Genomic DNA, 18,978 nt, shown 5'->3' with positions numbered 1-18,978 from the left:
AATCAATGCCCATCCTAGCACAAAAGGCTCGCCAAAACCTCGAAACAAACTGGGAACCTCTGTCAGAAACGATGTTCTCCGGAATGCCATGTAAACGAACCACATGCTGGAAGAACAATGGTACCAAATCAGAGGAGGAAGGCAATTTAGACAAGGGTACCAAATGGACCATCTTCGAGAAGCGATCCCAAACAACCCAAATGACCGACATATTTTGAGAGACGGGGAGATCCAAAATAAAATCCATAGAGATATGTATCCAGGGCCTCTTCGGGACTGGCAAGGGCAAAAGCAACCCACTGGCACGAGAACAGCAGGGCTTAGCCCGAGCACAAATCCCACAGAACTGCACAAATGAACGCACATCCCGCGACAGAGATGGCCACCAAAAGGATCTAGCCACCAAATCTCTGGTACCAAAGATTCCAGGATGACCAGCCAACACCGAACAATGAACCTCAGAGATAACTCTACTCGTCCATTTATCAGGGACAAACAGTTTCTCCGCTGGGCAACGGTCAGGTCTATTAGCCTGAATTTTTTGCAGCACCCGCCGCAAATCAGGGGAGATGGAAGACAAAATTACCCCCTCCTTGAGAACACCCGCCGGCTCAGACAAACCCGGAGAGTCGGCCACAAAACTCCTAGACAGGGCATCCGCCTTCACATTTTTAGAGCCCGGAAGGTACGAAACCACAAAGTCAAAACGGGAGAAAAACAGCGACCAACGAGCCTGTCTAGGATTCAACCGTTTGACAGACTCGAGATAAGTCAAGTTCTTATGATCAGTCAAGACCACCACGCGATGCTTAGCTCCTTCAAGCCAATGACGCCACTCCTCGAATGCCCACTTCATGGCCAGCAACTCTCGATTGCCAACATCATAATTACGCTCAGCAGGCGAACACTTCCTGGAAAAGAAGGCGCATGGTTTCATCACCGAGCCATCAGAACTTCTTTGCGACAAAACAGCCCCTGCTCCAATCTCAGAAGCATCAACCTCGACCTGGAACGGGAGCGAAACATCTGGTTGGCACAACACAGACGCTTCAACTCTTGAAAAGCTTCCACAGCAGCAGAAGACCAATTGACCACATCAGCACCCTTCTTGGTTAAATCAGTCAACGGTTTAGCAATACTAGAAAAATTATTGATGAAGCGACGATAAAAATTAGCTAAGCCCAGGAACTTTTGCAGACTCTTCAGAGATGTCGGCTGAGTCCAATCATAAATGGCCTGAACTTTAACAGGGTCCATCTCGATAGTAGAAGGGGAAAAAATGAAACCCAAAAATGAAACCTTCTGAACACCAAAGAGACACTTTGACCCCTTCACAAACAAAGAATTCGCACGCAGGACCTGGAACACCATTCTGACCTGCCTCACGTGAGACTCCCAATCATCCGAGAAGACCAAAATATCATCCAAGTATACAATCAGGAATTTATCCAGGTACTCTCGGAAGATGTCATGCATAAAGGACTGAAACACTGATGGAGCATTAGAAAGCCCGAATGGCAAAACCAGGTACTCAAAATGGCCCTCGGGCATATTAAATGCTGTTTTCCATTCATCGCCCTGTTTAATGCGCACAAGATTATACGCACCACGAAGATCTATCTTGGTGAACCAACTAGCCCCCTTAATCCGAGCAAACAAATCAGACAGCAGCGGCAAGGGGTACTGAAATTTGACCGTGATTTTATTTAGAAGGCGGTAATCAATACAAGGTCTCAGCGAACCATCCTTCTTGGCCACAAAAAAGAACCCTGCTCCCAATGGCGACGACGACGGGCGAATATGACCCTTCTCCAAGGATTCCTTTACATAACTCCGCATAGCGGCGTGCTCAGGCACAGACAAATTAAACAGTCGACCTTTAGGAAACTTACTACCAGGAATCAAATCGATAGCGCAATCACAATCCCTATGCGGAGGTAGGGCACTGGACTTGGGCTCATCAAATACATCCCGGTAATCCGACAAGAACTCTGGGATCTCAGAAGGGGTGGATGATGAAATAGACAGAAATGGAACATCACCATGTACCCACTGACAACCCCAGCTGGACACAGACATTGATTTCCAATCCAATACTGGGTTATGGACTTGTAGCCATGGCAACCCCAACACGACCACATCATGCAGATTATGCAACACCAAAAAGCGAATATCCTCCTGATGCGCAGGAGCCATGCACATGGTCAGGTGGGTCCAGTACTGAGGCTTATTCTTGGCCAAAGGCGTAGCATCAATTCCTCTCAATGGAATAGGATACTGCAAGGGCTCCAAGAAAAACGCACAGCGCCTAGCATACTCCAAGTCCATCAAATTCAGGGCAGCGCCTGAATCCACAAATGCCATGACAGAATAGGATGACAAAGAGCAGATCAAAGTAACAGACAAAAGAAATTTCGACTGTACCGTACCAATGGTGGCAGAGCTAGCGAACCGCTTAGTGCGCTTAGGACAATCAGAGATAGCATGAGTGGAATCGCCACAGTAAAAACACAGCCCATTCTGACATCTGTGCTCTTGCCGTTCAGCTCTGGTCAAAGTCCTATTGCATTGCATAGGCTCAGGTTTATGCTCAGATAATACCGCCAAATGGTGCACAGTTTTACGCTCACGTAAGCGTCGATCGATCTGAATGGCCAAAGACATAGACTCATTCAGACCAGCAGGCATAGGAAATCCCACCATGACATCCTTAAGGGCTTCAGAGAGACCCTTTCTGAAAATTGCTGCCAGAGCACATTCATTCCATTGAGTGAGCACAGACCACTTCCTAAATTTCTGACAATATATCTCTACCTCATCCTGACCCTGACACAGAGCCAGCAAGATTTTCTCTGCCTGATCCACTGAATTAGGTTCATCATAAAGCAACCCGAGCGCCAGAAAAAACGCATCAATATCACATAATGCAGGATCTCCTGGCGCAAGGGAAAATGCCCAGTCTTGAGGGTCGCCACGTAATAAAGAAATAATGATCTTTACTTGTTGAACTGGGTCACCAGAGGAGCGGGGTTTCAAAGCCAGAAATAGTTTACAATTATTTTTGAAATTCAAAAACTTAGCTCTATCTCCAGAAAACAACTCAGGAATAGGAATTTTAGGTTCCAACATAGGATTCTGAACCACTAAATCTTGAATGTTCTGAACACTTATAGCGAGATTATCCATCAAAGAGGACAGACCTTGAATGTCCATGTCTACACCTGTGTTCTGAACCACCCTGATGTAAAGGGGAAAAGAAAGACAAAACACAATGCAAAGAAAAAAAAATGGTCTCAGAACTTCTCTTTTCCCTCTATTGAGAAGCATTAGTACTTTTGGCCTCCAGTACTGTTATGAACAGGTGATTCAGAACCACAATGGACCTAGTGGTTAAGAGCACACAAAGTGACCTGATAGTTACTAACATAGGACGAGCTCTGAGACGTGGGAACTCTGCTGACCGCAATCCCTAATCCTATCATACCACACTAGAGGTAGCCGTGGATTGCGCCTAACGCTCCCTATGCAACTCGGCACAGCCTGAGAAACTAACTAGCCCTGAAGATAGAAAAATAAGCCTACCTTGCCTCAGAGAAATTCCCCAAAGGAAAAGGCAGCCCCCCACATATAATGACTGTGAGTTAAGATGAAAATACAAACACAGAGATGAAATAGATTTAGCAAAGTGAGGCCCGACTTACTGAATAGACCGAGGATAGGAAAGATAGCTTTGCGGTTAGCACAAAAACCTACAAACAACCACACAGAGGGGCAAAAAGACCCTCTGCACCGACTAACGGTACGGAGGTGCTCCCTCTGCGTCTCAGAGCTTCCAGCAAGCAAGAAAAACCAATATAGCTAGCTGGACAGAAAATATAGCAAACAAAAAGTAACACAAGCAGAACTTAGCTTATGCAGGGCAGACAGGCCACAAGAACGATCCAGGAGAGAGCCAGACCAATACTGGAACATTGACTGGAGGCCAGGAACAAAGAACTAGGTGGAGATAAATAGAGCAGCACCTAACGACTTAACCTCGACACCTGAGGAAGGAAACTCAGAAGCCGCAGCCCCACTCACATCCACCAGCGGAAGCTCATAGACAGAACCGCCGAAGTACCACTCATGACCACAGGAGGGAGCTTGACCACAGAATTCACAACAGGGGTTCAGCTAGGGCCGAGAAGAAAAGCAGCATTTGGCACCTTCTAGGTCTTGGAGGGGAGACGCTAATTGCGGCCTGAGGGAATCTATCCCTGAGAACCTTTCCACAAGAAAAAATAATATATTCATTGGGGGCGCGGCCGTGGCCCAATCAAACAGGCAGCAATTATGATATTAACCTGGGGAGGCCGGTCTAGAAACCTGACCTCAGACCAAAGTTATAAATTTAAGCTGCAGACAGAGAATTGTGTTCACATGTGAGGGCAGCCTGAGAAGCTGGTGGGTTCCAATCTACATTCTTCCTTCCCTCAGGGAGCAGAAAGCAACTACCAGTTAAGTAATTTCTGTAAGTTTTCTCCTGTTTATTTTGACACTGTTTTGCATAAGTTGTATGTCTTTTTATTATCATATTTTTATACCTTTTTCTTATTGTAAGCATTGAACTTTTTGTTATTAAAGTATAAAACTTTAACAAGTTGAACCTTGAATGTTCTAAAAGAATCCATAGCCTAAAGGTGTGTGAGCCTTATGAGTGATAGACGTATTTTTATTAGTATTATTATTAGTCCGGGACTCATCGCCCGTGTATTTGATGAGTGGTGGCAGTGCGTATGAGCGGGTGTGTGACCTGGGTCAGTGTGTGCTTTATGCTCCCATTACAGCATAGGACAGAGGTTGAATGCTGGGACTAAGAGTAGGGAGACAGATTAACCCTTGCAGGCACAACCCCAAGTCACGTATGAGATCAGCACGTGACGAATAAGTGACACCACGGAGAAGGGATCCGTGACAATTGGTGGCGAGCGGTGGGATAGAATTATTTCTATTAGAGCATTAGTGCATGGTTTAAGCAAATATTCCCTGTACTAAAGAATTGGTATCCTTGCGAGGAGTGAACCAATTCTTCAAGGTTCAACTCAGTGCTTACTTAGACATACTTGCAAACAGTTTCCCCTCCCCGTTTTTCTTTTCTATCTTTTATTTGGCAAAGGCTGTTCATTGATATGGCAGCCCAGTACAAGAAGCAGAGCAAAGAAGCTCTGACCGGCCTCTGTGAGCAGAGAGGAATAGAGACAGCCGACAGATCCAGGGAGCTGCTGATACGCGCCCTGGTGGAGCAGGACATAGAGGAAAGAGAAAGTGCTGGAACATCTGGGCAAGGAGAGAGCCCACCTCAGAGAGACCCAGCAATGCCAGCTCTTGCACCGGAGATGCCTGATGGAAATGTCAGCAATGCCAGTGCTGAGGAGCCTATGAACTGTACTTTGCAAATGGACTTACAACGGCTGGGAACAAGTGATCCCAATCTGCGCATGCAGCTGATTCTACAGTACCGACAGGCTGCTGCTGCAGAACGGGCTGAGAGAGAGGCTGCAGAAAACCAGGACAGACAGGCTGAGAGAGAGGCTGCAGAACACCGGGAGGAGAGAGGCTGCAGAACGCCGGGAGGACAGAGCTTTCCAGCTTCAGATGGCTCAAATAGAACGGGGTATCAGTCCTCAGATAACCCCCTCTCAGGACATAAATCCAAGGAGGCCACCTCTTGAAAACTTCCCTGTGATGGAGAAGGATACAGACTTAGATACTTTCCTGCGGGGATTTGAAAAAACCTGCAGACAGTACCATCTACACCGTGAGCAGTGGGCACAGTATCTAACCCCAGGGTTGAGAGGCAAAGCCCTGGAAGTTTTGCTGGCCTCCCACCAGAGCTAGATGCGAACTATGAGGCTATAAAAGAGGCCCTGATCAGGAAATACAACCTGACACCAGAAGTGTATTGTAGAAAGTTCCGGAACCTACAATGTGGATCAACTGACAGCTATGCGGATGTTGTAAGCACCTTGAGGACCACGTTCCACCAATTGATTAGGGGACTTTCTGTTAACAGTTTTAAGGACTTAATGGATCTTATGGTCAAGGATCAATTTCTTCACATGTGCCCCACGGATGTACGACAATTTGTGTGTGATCGGGAGCCACAAACTGCGGATCAGGCTGCAAGGATTGTGGACTGCTATGTGGCTAACAGGATGCCTGAGGTGCGGAAGCCATCGGGATTCAGCTGGAAGGGAGGTAAGCCAAATGGGGACCCTTCTCCCTCTGCCAGCCAATCACCAGTGCTGTCCAAGCCCACCTTCTATGGGGCCCCGGGAAATAGACATTCTCTAGGCGATGATCGCCGGTGCTTCTCCTGCAACAAAGTGGGACATGTTAGCGCTGTCTGCCCTGATAGGGAGAAACGCCCAACCACGACCACAAAGCCGTCTGTGTCCCCACCGTCTGTCCTCTTTGTAGCCATCTCTGATGCGATGGCAAATGAGAACTGTAAATCTGTCACTGTTGGCAATAAAGTCACCATTGGTCTCAGAGACACTGGGGCAGAGGTGACCCTGGTGTGTCCAGCCATGATAACCCCTGACGATATCATACCAGGAAAGACTATGTCTATAACCGGGATTGGAGGGGTCAGCCCTGCCATGCCCATGACCCGTGTGTACCTGGACTGGGGAGCAGGGAAATGACTGAGAGAAGTGGGAGTATCAGAGGCTATTCCCAACAATGTGTTGCTAGGCACGGACCTGGGGAGGATGGTGTCCCACTATGTTCCTCCCTTGCAAGTAAATGATGCAGAGAAGGTGGAAGAAAGAGACCCACCTGAGATCCCGTGCAAGGAGGGAAAATGTCCCCATGCACAGGACTGTAATTATATGGCAGCTGTGACCCAGAGTCAGGCTGCGGCTCAGACTCAGGACCAGAGATTAGAGGATGAGTCTCAGACGACAGAACTGCCAGGACTGGAGGCCCATACTGTGGTCTCAGAGCCTCCATACATGGCAGACCCACCAAGGTCCCTGATAACAGACACTGAAAACTCAGCTTCAGACCAGGGCCTGGCAGTCACACTAGGCCAAGGCCTGCAGGCGGACCATCAGAGCTTCCAGGAGGCCCTGCAGACAGATGTCAGTCTGGAGGAACTCAGATGTCTTGCAGACTGACTCCCTGCTGCTTCTGACAAAGAGAGAGTATACTGGGACCAGGGCAGACTGTATACAGAGACTATCCCCATGGATACTACAGAATCTTGGGACAATGAACGGTGGCTGATCGTCCCTTATCCATTTAGGGAACAATTACTGATAATCGCCCATGAAATTCCTTTGGCCAGACACCTTGGAATACAACAAACTAAAGCTCGCCTGACACAGAACTTCTATTGGCCCAAGATGGGGACAGATATTGCTAATTACTGCTGATCGTGCGTAGTTTGTCAGAGAGTTGGAAAGTCTGGGAATATACAGAAAGCTCCATTGATACCACTTCCTGTGATCAATGAATCTTTCCAGCGAGTGGCTGTGGATATCATAGGGCCACTTGCAATCCCTAGCAGCTCTGGCAAAAAGTACATGCTCACAGTGGTGGGCTATGTTACACGATACCCAGAAGCTGTGGCACTATCCTCCATCTGAGCAGACAAAGTGGCGGATGCTTTACTGACTGTGTTCTCTCGTGTGGGTTTCCCCAGGGAAATGTTGACCGATCAGGGAACCCAGTTCATGTCTGTTCTGATGGAAAGCCTCTGTAAAAGAATACAAGTACAGCATTTTGTGGCCAGCGCCTATCATCCCCAAACCAACGGACTCTGCGAGCGTTTTAATGGAACACTTAAGCAAATGCTCAAAATGTTGGTGGAGACTGAAGGGAGAGACTGGGAGCGGTACCTCCCCCATCTGCTGTTTGCCTACAGAGAGATACCCCAGGCGACTACTTGATTCTCCCCCTTTGAACTGGTTTATGGGAGGAGGGTCAGGGGGCCACTGGATTTGATTAAGGACTGTTGGGAGGACGACCCCAGAACTACTGGAGTCTCAGTGGTCGAATATGTACTGCGGCTCAGAGAGAGAATGCAAAAACTGAGCCACTTGGGATTTCCGTTACAGACAGACAGAAAGACAGACAGACAGATAGATGGAAGTGACCCTTAGACAATTATATAGTAGATATACACATATATATATATATATATATATATATATATATACAGTGGGGCAAAAAAGTATTTAGTCAGTCAGCAATAGTGCAAGTTCCACCACTTAAAAAGATGAGAGGCGTCTGTAATTTACATCATAGGTAGACCTCAACTATGGGAGACAAACTGAGAAAAAAAAAATCCATAAAATCACATTGTCTGTTTTTTTATCATTTGTTTTGCATATTATGGTGGAAAATAAGTATTTGGTCAGAAACAAACAATCAAGATTTCTGGCTCTCACAGACCTGTAACTTCTTCTTTAAGAGTCTCCTCTTTCCTCCACTCATTACCTGTAGTAATGGCACCTGTTTAAACTTGTTATCAGTATAAAAAGACACCTGTGCACACCCTCAAACAGTCTGACTCCAAACTCCACTATGGTGAAGACCAAAGAGCTGTCAAAGGACACCAGAAACAAAATTGTAGCCCTGCACCAGGCTGGGAAGACTGAATCTGCAATAGCCAACCAGCTTGGAGTGAAGAAATCAACAGTGGGAGCAATAATTAGAAAATGGAAGACATACAAGACCACTGATAATCTCCCTCGATCTGGGGCTCCACGCAAAATCCCACCCCATGGGGTCAGAATGATCACAAGAACGGTGAGCAAAAATCCCAGAACCACGCGGGGGGACCTAGTGAATGAACTGCAGAGAGCTGGGACCAATGTAACAAGGCCTACCATAAGTAACACACTACGCCACCATGGTCTCAGATCCTGCAGTGCCAGACGTGTCCCACTGCTTAAGCCAGTACATGTCCGGGCCCGTAGGAAGTTTGCTAGAGAGCATTTGGATGATCCAGAGGAGTTTTGGGAGAATGTCCTATGGTCTGATGAAACCAAACTGGAACTGTTTGGTAGAAACACAACTTGTCGTGTTTGGAGGAAAAAGAATACTGAGTTGCATCCATCAAACACCATACCTACTGTAAAGCATGGTGGTGGAAACATCATGCTTTGGGGCTGTTTCTCTGCAAAGGGGCCAGGACGACTGATCCGGGTACATGAAAGAATGAATGGGGCCATGTATCGTGCGATTTTGAGTGCAAACCTCCTTCCATCAGCAAGGGCATTGAAGATGAAACGTGGCTGGGTCTTTCTACATGACAATGATCCAAAGCACACCGCCAGGGCAACGAAGGAGTGGCTTCGTAAGAAGCATTTCAAGGTCCTGGAGTGGCCTAGCCAGTCTCCAGATCTCAACCCTATAGAAAACCTTTGGAGGGAGTTGAAAGTCCGTGTTGCCAAGCGAAAAGCCAAAAACATCACTGCTCTAGAGGAGATCTGCATGGAGGAATGGGCCAACATACCAACAACAGTGTGTGGCAACCTTGTGAAGACTTACAGAAAACGTTTGACCTCTGTCATTGCCAACAAAGCATATATTACAAAGTATTGAGATGAAATTTTGTTTCTGACCAAATACTTATTTTCCACCATAATATGCAAATAAAATGTTAAAAAAACAGACAATGTGATTTTCTGGATTTTTTTTTCTCAGTTTGTCTCCCATAGTTGAGGTCTACCTATGATGTAAATTACAGACGCCTCTCATCTTTTTAAGTGGTGGAACTTGCACTATTGCTGACTGACTAAATACTTTTTTGCCCCACTGTATATATATATATATATATATATATATATATATATATATATATATATATATATATATATATATACAGTGCCTTTCAAAAGTATTCGGCCCCCTGGAACTTTTCAACCTTTTCCCACATATCATGTTTCAAACATAAAGATACCAAATGTAAATTTTTGGTGAAGAATCAACAACAAGTGGAACACAATTGTGAAGTTGAACGAAATTTATTGGTCATTTTAAATTTTTGTAGAAATTCAAAAGCTGCAAAGTGGGGTGTGCAATATTATTTGGCCAAACATATACAAAAAAAGAACAGATAGGCCTTACAAATGGGAGTCACCACCAGACAAATATGAAAACACAGCTTTATTGGTAGCAAAAATATATAACACAAAAGCAAAACACACTAAAAACATTAAAAACAAGGGGGTGTACAATAGCCCCATATGTACTCAAGCCCAAAATAAGGCAAAAAGACTGTGTGGGCGCTACCCCTGACGAAGCCACCAGAGCGTGGCGACACGCGTTGTGTGCCTGCAGCCCACACTTACTCTGCACTGGGTATGCATGTCCTATTCGCCCTGCCAATGTTCGGCGCTGCTTGAGTGTTGGCATTTTAGCACTCTATGCTTTCTTCTTATTATGGGCGCACGTTCTTATTGTAGGAGGGTATTTGACTACTTACCTGTGCTTATTTGCGGTCCCAGCATTTATATTCTGTTATGACTGGTACTTTGTTTGCTTGAGCACCATCTCCAACAGTGGCTATTGGACTATACTGTTCATATGGTGTGTAGCAGAACAGGTTATTTCATCCCCAGGTTTTGAGTACGTGCACTTATGGTGCACATACTTGGGGTCTGCTGAGACTGCTTTTCTATATCTTGTCATTTATCCATTAGGCTTATTTATCTCTTTTATATGTGCTTGTTACCCGGTTCAGGTCTGTGTGGGCTTTTTGCCTTATTTTGGGCTTGAGTACATATGGGGCTATTGTACACCCCCTTGATTTTAATGTTTTTAGTGTGTTTTGCATTTGTGTTATATATTTTTGCTACCAATAAAGCTGTGTTTTCATATTTGTCTGGTGGTGACTCCCATTTGTAAGGCCTATCTGTTCTTTTTTTGTATATGTTTGGTCAATTCTAGGCCTGGTTTGAGTCCCACGCATCGTGGTGCCCCCATCTTCTCATCTATTTGCAATATTATTTGGCCCCTTTAACTTTATACTTTGTTGCGTCACCTTTTTCTGTGGTTACAGCTGCAAGTCGCTTGGGGTATACCTCTATCAGTGTTGTACATTGAGAGAATGAAATTCTTGGGCATTCTTCCTTGGCAAACAGCTCGAGCTCAGTGAGGTTTGATGGAGATCGTTTGTGAACAGCAGTTTTCAGCTCTTTCCACAGATTCTCAATTGGATTGAGGTCTGTTATTATGGATTATTTCAATGAGAATAACTGTTTAACTCCATATCAGCATGGGTTTATGAGAAATCGCTCCTGTCAAACCAATCTAATCAGTTTTTATGAAGAGGTAAGCTATAGGCTGGACCACGGTGAGTCATTGGACGTGGTATATCTCGATTTTTCCAAAGCGTTTGATACCGTGCCGCACAAGAGGTTGGTACACAAAATGAGAATGCTTGGTCTGGGGGAAAATGTGTGTAAATGGGTTAGTAACTGGCTTAGTGATAGAAAGCAGAGGGTGGTTATAAATGGTATAGTCTCTAACTGGGTCGCTGTGAACAGTGGGGTACCGCAGGGGTCAGTATTGGGACCTGTTCTCTTCAACATATTCATTAATGATCTGGTAGAAGGTTTACACAGTAAAATATCGATATTTGCAGATGATACAAAACTATGTAAAGCAGTTAATACAAGAGAAGATAGTATTCTGCTACAGATGGATCTGGATAAGTTGGAAACTTGGGCTGAAAGGTGGCAGATGAGGTTTAACAATGATAAATGTAAGGTTATACACATGGGAAGAAGGAATCAATATCACCATGATGAGAGCATTATACTGCCTCTGTACAAATCCCTAGTTAGACCGCACATGGAGTACTGTGTCCAGTTTTGGGCACCGGTGCTCAGGAAGGATATAATGGAACTAGAGAGAGTACAAAGGAGGGCAACAAAATTAATAAAGGGGATGGGAGAACTACAATACCCAGATAGATTAGCGAAATTAGGATTATTTAGTCTAGAAAAAAGACGACTGAGGGGCGATCTAATAACCATGTATAAGTATATAAGGGGACAATACAAATATCTCGCTGAGGATCTGTTTATACCAAGGAAGGTGACGGGCACAAGGGGGCATTCTTTGCGTCTGGAGGAGAGAAGGTTTTTCCACCAACATAGAAGAGGATTCTTTACTGTTAGGGCAGTGAGAATCTGGAATTGCTTGCCTGAGGAGGTGGTGATGGCGAACTCAGTCGAGGGGTTCAAGAGAGGCCTGGATGTCTTCCTGGAGCAGAACAATATTGTATCATACAATTATTAGGTTCTGTAGAAGGACGTAGATCTGGGGATTTATTATGATGGAATATAGGCTGAACTGGATGGACAAATGTCTTTTTTCGGCCTTACTAACTATGTTACTATGTTACCATTACACACTGAATGGGAAACCACTGGGTAAATCTGACAGGGAGAAGGACTTGGGGATCCTAGTTAATGATAAACTTACCTGGAGCAGCCAGTGCCAGGCAGCAGCTGCCAAGGCAAACAGGATCATGGGGTGCATTAAAAGAGGTCTGGATACACATGATGAGAGCATTATACTGCCTCTGTACAAATCCCTAGTTAGACCGCACATGGAGTACTGTGTCCAGTTTTGGGCACCGGTGCTCAGGAAGGATATAATGGAACTAGAGAGAGTACAAAGGAGGGCAACAAAATTAATAAAGGGGATGGGAGAACTACAATACCCAGATAGATTAGCGAAATTAGGATTATTTAGTCTAGAAAAAAGACGACTGAGGGGCGATCTAATAACCATGTATAAGTATATAAGGGGACAATACAAATATCTCGCTGAGGATCTGTTTATACCAAGGAAGGTGACGGGCACAAGGGGGCATTCTTTGCGTCTGGAGGAGAGAAGGTTTTTCCACCAACATAGAAGAGGATTCTTTACTGTTAGGGCAGTGAGAATCTGGAATTGCTTGCCTGAGGAGGTGGTGATGGCGAACTCAGTCGAGGGGTTCAAGAGAGGCCTGGATGTCTTCCTGGAGCAGAACAATATTGTATCATACAATTAGGTTCTGTAGAAGGACGTAGATCTGGGGATTTATTATGATGGAATATAGGCTGAAATGGATGGACAAATGTCTTTTTTCGGCCTTACTAACTATGTTACTATGTTACTATGTTACTATGACTTGGCCATTCTAAAACCTGGATACGTTTATTTATGAACCATTCCATTGTAGATTTTGCTTTATGTTTGGAATCATTGTCTTGTTGGAAGACAAATTTCCGTCCCAGTCTCAGGTCTTTTGCAGACTCCAACAGGTTTTCTTCAAGAATGGTCCTGTATTTGGCTCCATCCATCTTCCCATCAATTTTAACCATCTTCCCTGTCCCTGCTGATGAAAAGCAGGCCCAAACCATGATGCTGCCACCACCATGTTTGACAGTGGGGATGGTGTGTTCAGGGTGATGAGCTGTGTTGCCTTTACGCCAAACATATCGTTTGGCATTGTTGCCAAAAAGTTTGATTTTGGTTTTATCTGACCAGAGCACCTTCTTCCACATGTTTGGTGTGTCTCCCAGGTGGCTTGTTGCAAACTTTAAACAACTTTTTATGGATATCTTTGAGATAAGTCCATAAAGGTCCAGATTTGTGCAGAGTACGAATGATTGTTGTCCTATGGACAGACTGTCCCACCTCAGCTGTAGATCTCTGCAGTTCATCCAGAGTGATCATAGGCCTCTTGGCTGCATCTCTGGCAAGTCTTCTCCTTGTTTGAGATAAAGATTTCTTCCCATTTTTTCCTTTTTCCCTATTTTTGTGTTTGAGATAAAAGTTTAGAGGGACGGCCGGGTCTTGGTAGATTTGCAGTGGTATGATACTCCTTCCATTTCAATATGATCACTTGCACAGTGCTCCTTGGGATGCTTAAAGTTTTGGAAATCATTTTGTATCCAAATCCGGCTTTAAACTTCTCCACAACAATATCACGGACCTGCCTGTTGTGTTCCTTGGTCTTCATGATGCTCTCTGTGCTTTTATACGGAGACTTGATTACACACAGGTGGATTATACTTATCATTATTAGGCATTTAGGACAACAGTGGATCATTCAGAGATCCACAATGAACTTCTGGAGTGAGTTTGGTTCACTGAAAGTAAAGGAAACGAATAATATTGCACGCTCCACTTTTCAGTTTTTAAATTTCTACAAAAATTTAAAATAACCAATAAATTTCGTTCAACTTCACAATTGTGTTCCACTTTGTTGGTATCCACATATATATATATATATATATATATATATATATATATATATATATATACAGTGGGGCAAAAAAGTATTTAGTCAGTCAGCAATAGTGCAAGTTCCACCACTTAAAAAGATGAGAGGCATCTGTAATTTACATCATAGGTAGACCTCAACTATGGGAGACAAACTGGGAAAAAAAAATCCAGAAAATCACATTGTCTGTTTTTTTATCATTTTTTTTGCATATTATGGTGGAAAATAAGTATTTGGTCAGAAACAAACAATCAAGATTTCTGACTCTCACAGACCTGTAACTTCTTCTTTAAGAGTCTCCTCTTTCCTCCACTCATTACCTGTAGTAATGGCACCTGTTTAAACTTGTTATCAGTATAAAAAGACACCTGTGCACACCCTCAAACAGTCTGACTCCAAACTCCACTATGGTGAAGACCAAAGAGCTGTCAAAGGACACCAGAAACAAAATTGTAGCCCTGCACCAGGCTGGGAAGACTGAATCTGCAATAGCCAACCAACTTGGAGTGAAGAAATCAACAGTGGGAGCAATAATTAGAAAATGGAAGACATACAAGACCACTGATAATCTCCCTCGATCTGGGGCTCCACGCAAAATCCCACCCCGTGGGGTCAGAATGATCACAAGAACGGTGAGCAAAAATCCCAGAACCACGCGGGGGGACCTAGTGAATGAACTGCAGAGAGCTGGGACCAATGTAACAAGGCCTACCATAAGTAACACACTACGCCACCATGGACTCAGATCCTGCAGTGCCAGACGTGTCCCACTGCTTAAGCCAGTACATGTCTGGGCCCATCTGAAGTTTGCTAGAGAGCATTTGGATGATCCAGAGGAGTTTTGGGAGAATGTCCTATGGTCTGATGAAACCAAACTGGAACTGTTTGGTAGAAACACAACTTGTCGTGTTTGGAGGAAAAAGAATACTGAGTTGCATCCATCAAACACCATACCTACTGTAAAGCATGGTAGTGGAAACATCATGCTTTGGGGCTATTTCTCTGCAAAGGGGCCAGGACGACTGATCCGGGTACATGAAAGAATGAATGGGGCCATGTATCGTGAGATTTTGAGTGCAAACCTCCTTCCATCAGCAAGGGCATTGAAGATGAAACGTGGCTGGGTCTTTCAACATGACAATGATCCAAAGCACACCGCCAGGGCAACGAAGGAGTGGCTTCGTAAGAAGCATTTCAAGGTCCTGGAGTGGCCTAGCCAGTCTCCAGATCTCAACCCTATAGAAAACCTTTGGAGGGAGTTGAAAGTCCGTGTTGCCAAGCGAAAAGCCAAAAACATCACTGCTCTAGAGGAGATCTGCATGGAGGAATGGGCCAACATACCAACAACAGTGTGTGGCAACCTTGTGAAGACTTACAGAAAACGTTTGACCTCTGTCATTGCCAACAAAGGATATATTACAAAGTATTGAGATGAAATTTTGTTTCTGACCAAATACTTATTTTCCACCATAATATGCAAATAAAATGTTAAAAAAACAGACAATGTGATTTTCTGGATTTTTTTTTCTCAGTTTGTCTCCCATAGTTGAGGTCTACCTATGATGTAAATTACAGACGCCTCTCATCTTTTTAAGTGGTGGAACTTGCACTATTGCTGACTGACTAAATACTTTTTTGCCCCACTGTGTATATATATATATATATATATATATATATATATATATATATATATATATATATATATATATATAGCCTAAAAATGTGTCATCTTTAACTTTAAGCCTTGGAGATCATTTCATCTTCAAATTGCTTAACTGTTCACAATAGTAGTAATTTTGACCAGGGGTGCCTATACTTTTACATTGTACACTTTTACACTTTGTAGGTAAAAATCCAAGGGGGTGAATACTTTAGCAAGCCATTGAATGCTAAACAGAGATGAGCAGTTCAGTAGAAATTGCCTATTTGGATGGATTTCCTTCAGAAATTGGATTCACCGAGAAGTTATCCACTTAGAATTGGGCGGCATGGTGGCGCAGTGGTTAGCACTGCAGCCTTGCAGCGCTGGAGTCCTGGGTTCAAACCCCATCAATGACAACATCTGCAAGGAGTTTGTATGTTCTCCCTGTGTTTGCGTGGGTTTTCTCTGGGTTCTCTGGTTTCCTCCCACATTCCAAGGACATTCCCCCCCCCCCCCCCGACATATTGAAAACTGCTGTTAGGTAGTTTATTAACCCTTCAGGTGGCTTTCAGGAATTAATGGAAAGTGACAGGACAGGAATGAAAAAGTGTATTTTTACCACCTAAAAGTCGCTAACTTCTGAACAGGCCTCTATAGCCGGCAGGCGCTAAGGCCGCTATTTGGTCATGAATTGCCATGGCAAACATTAGGACCACACAATCATGATCTCAGGGTGCTGATGGGGATAAAGAGGGAGCCCCCACACTTTGTTAAACATTTATATGACAAAGTCACTATTGACAGCAGCAAGGGGTTAAACAGATATGGGTGATGCCAACACATGCCCCCTCACCTCGGACTGCAGACAGGGAAACATTATCAGGGGGCTGGTGTGATAGACTGCTCCTCACTGCTCACCCCTCTGTCTGGGACATTACCAGCCAGTTTCCTGATAATAGCTGTTTCTCTGCAGTGAACAGAGGGCATGGCCATGCCCCCTCAAGCCGCCTCTTCTCAGTCTCACTGTTACTCAAAGCGGGTGGCTGGACACTGATGTGTGATGTAATGTCCCAGATGGGAGGGGGAGCAGTGAGGAGCAGATCCTGTTACATCAAATTATAGGTGATATAAAGATAATTAAAGTGCCCTGGGCATCTCATCTTTATAGTTTATGAGGGCAAGAAGAGTACAATAATTTTTTCTTTATCTCCCGGAGTACCCCTTTGACCATTACATCATGCTGCTCTCAGATGGGGTAGCAACAACCTGCTGACACATTCCTTCAAATACCTTCACCTAGTTCTGTGAAGAATTTTTCTCCTCTAGGCGAGACTAGCTCTGTATATATACAATATTCAGTAGAGCATGGCACAGTGACATACAAGCTCTGTAATAAGGTGCTGTGCTGTGCCATCATATTTTGTAGCACTTGGCTCTACCTAAGGTTTGAAAAACATGTAAAAACTGAAATGATTTCATAAATCTTTTACTTTACTACTTCACAAAAGACCAAATAGACTTATATCTTCCAAACAGCAATATATTATCGTGAGGGGGGCAAAAAATCAATATACTCTAATTTACGCTGTAAAGAAAAGCTTTTACATTTATGCCATACGATATGTTATAGGCATTCTCTGCCAGAAGAACAGATCATGTGCTGCCCCACACACCCCGCACCAATGTATCAGAGCTTGTACTTCTAATGAAAACAGAGATACATAGCATGTGGCAAATCAATCAATTTGTCACCAACATGGATCTATAATGAATCCATGAATCTATAATGATCACCTTTCATTTTGTCACAAAAATAACAAATGTGACATTTTTCCAGCATGTGGTATTCCATGAATTGTTCTGGTGCATAGAATTTCTTGATTTCCACAAGACTCTACCATCGCCTTGTAAAGTGTTGGAGGAATAATATAGTGATGAATAAGTAAATGAATGTAATGTAGCAGAAATGATGTTCCTTCCTGGATTCTTATGCAAGATATATTTTTGTGGCTGTTCTATTGGACAGTGCACTGAGATTCACCCATATTGTTACAGTCCTTACTTTAAGGACTTGTGCAGACCACCGTAATGTCAGTCCGAGTGTGATCCTTCAAAAACATTGGATCGCACTCAGTTCAATGTTCGGGCACATATCTGATTTTTTTCCTTGGACAGAGTCTGCATGCCCAAATTTGATCCAATATTCAAATCATGGGTATGTAACAAGGTGGCACGGGGTTGTAGTCATGGCTGAGTCCATCAAACAACAGTCAGTGAGCACCCCGGCCCCTTGTACATGGAATAGCACATGGAGTCCCAGTCCTGTGGTACAGTCAGTTACCTTCAGCTCACGGTCACTCAGGATGCAAGGGATGTGTACTCAGGAAACATCACAAGCCATGGTTCTGTTCCAACGAGAAAACTTTACTGCAAACAACACAATGCTTCCTGCTCTTTCCCTGCAACTTCTGGGGGCCACTCAGCATCAATGGCTCCCATTCAGGTTTGAGAACCACAACAGTCCTTTCAAAGATGATCCCACAGTACCAAGGACTGTCCTCACTGCCAAAAGAACATGGCAGCTTTCATCTTCTCGACCGGGGCACCTTCTGTTCTTGGATGTGGAGAGCCTCCTGCCCTTGGCAAGCCTGCCCGGGCTCTGCTATAGGGACAGGAAGTCCCTCTGCGGTAAGCCTGTTGTACCGGCCCCCTTATTTAACTCCTTTTGTCCCTAAGCCAGCTATGTGCAGTTTCATAGCATATATAGCACATTATTCATTACACATCAATACACAGCATAACAATGAAAAACATGAGGGAACCATGGGGGTACCGCATTGACTCGGTGCGTAGGAGAGAGGAGATAATTGAGGGTCCTGCCACCTCCTTACAGGTGTGTGGAAACATCGGACTGCATTCAGATGACATCTGAGTCCAGTCCAATTTCCGCAGGCTCACAGAATGGAAAAGATGAAGAAATTCTTTTCTATATCTTCTGCTCATCCGAGAGAATCGGCGCACACTATGATCATGATCTGACCAAACTCTTATTTTGAGCAGT

At 44.3% G+C, this 18,978-nt stretch overlaps 1 pseudogene; it reads left to right on the top strand.

Moving 5' to 3' along the window:
• Positions 1-5,168: 5,168 nt before the first annotated feature.
• Positions 5,169-18,006, top strand: LOC138656976 (uncharacterized; annotated as a pseudogene).
• The last annotated feature ends 972 nt before the right edge of the window (positions 18,007-18,978 follow it).

This window comes from Ranitomeya imitator, chromosome 1, assembly GCF_032444005.1.
Source record: "Ranitomeya imitator isolate aRanImi1 chromosome 1, aRanImi1.pri, whole genome shotgun sequence".
Lineage (NCBI taxonomy): Eukaryota > Metazoa > Chordata > Amphibia > Anura > Dendrobatidae > Ranitomeya > Ranitomeya imitator.
The sequence above is the reverse complement of the archived record's forward strand: the minus strand, read 5'-3'. Positions and strand labels throughout refer to the sequence as shown.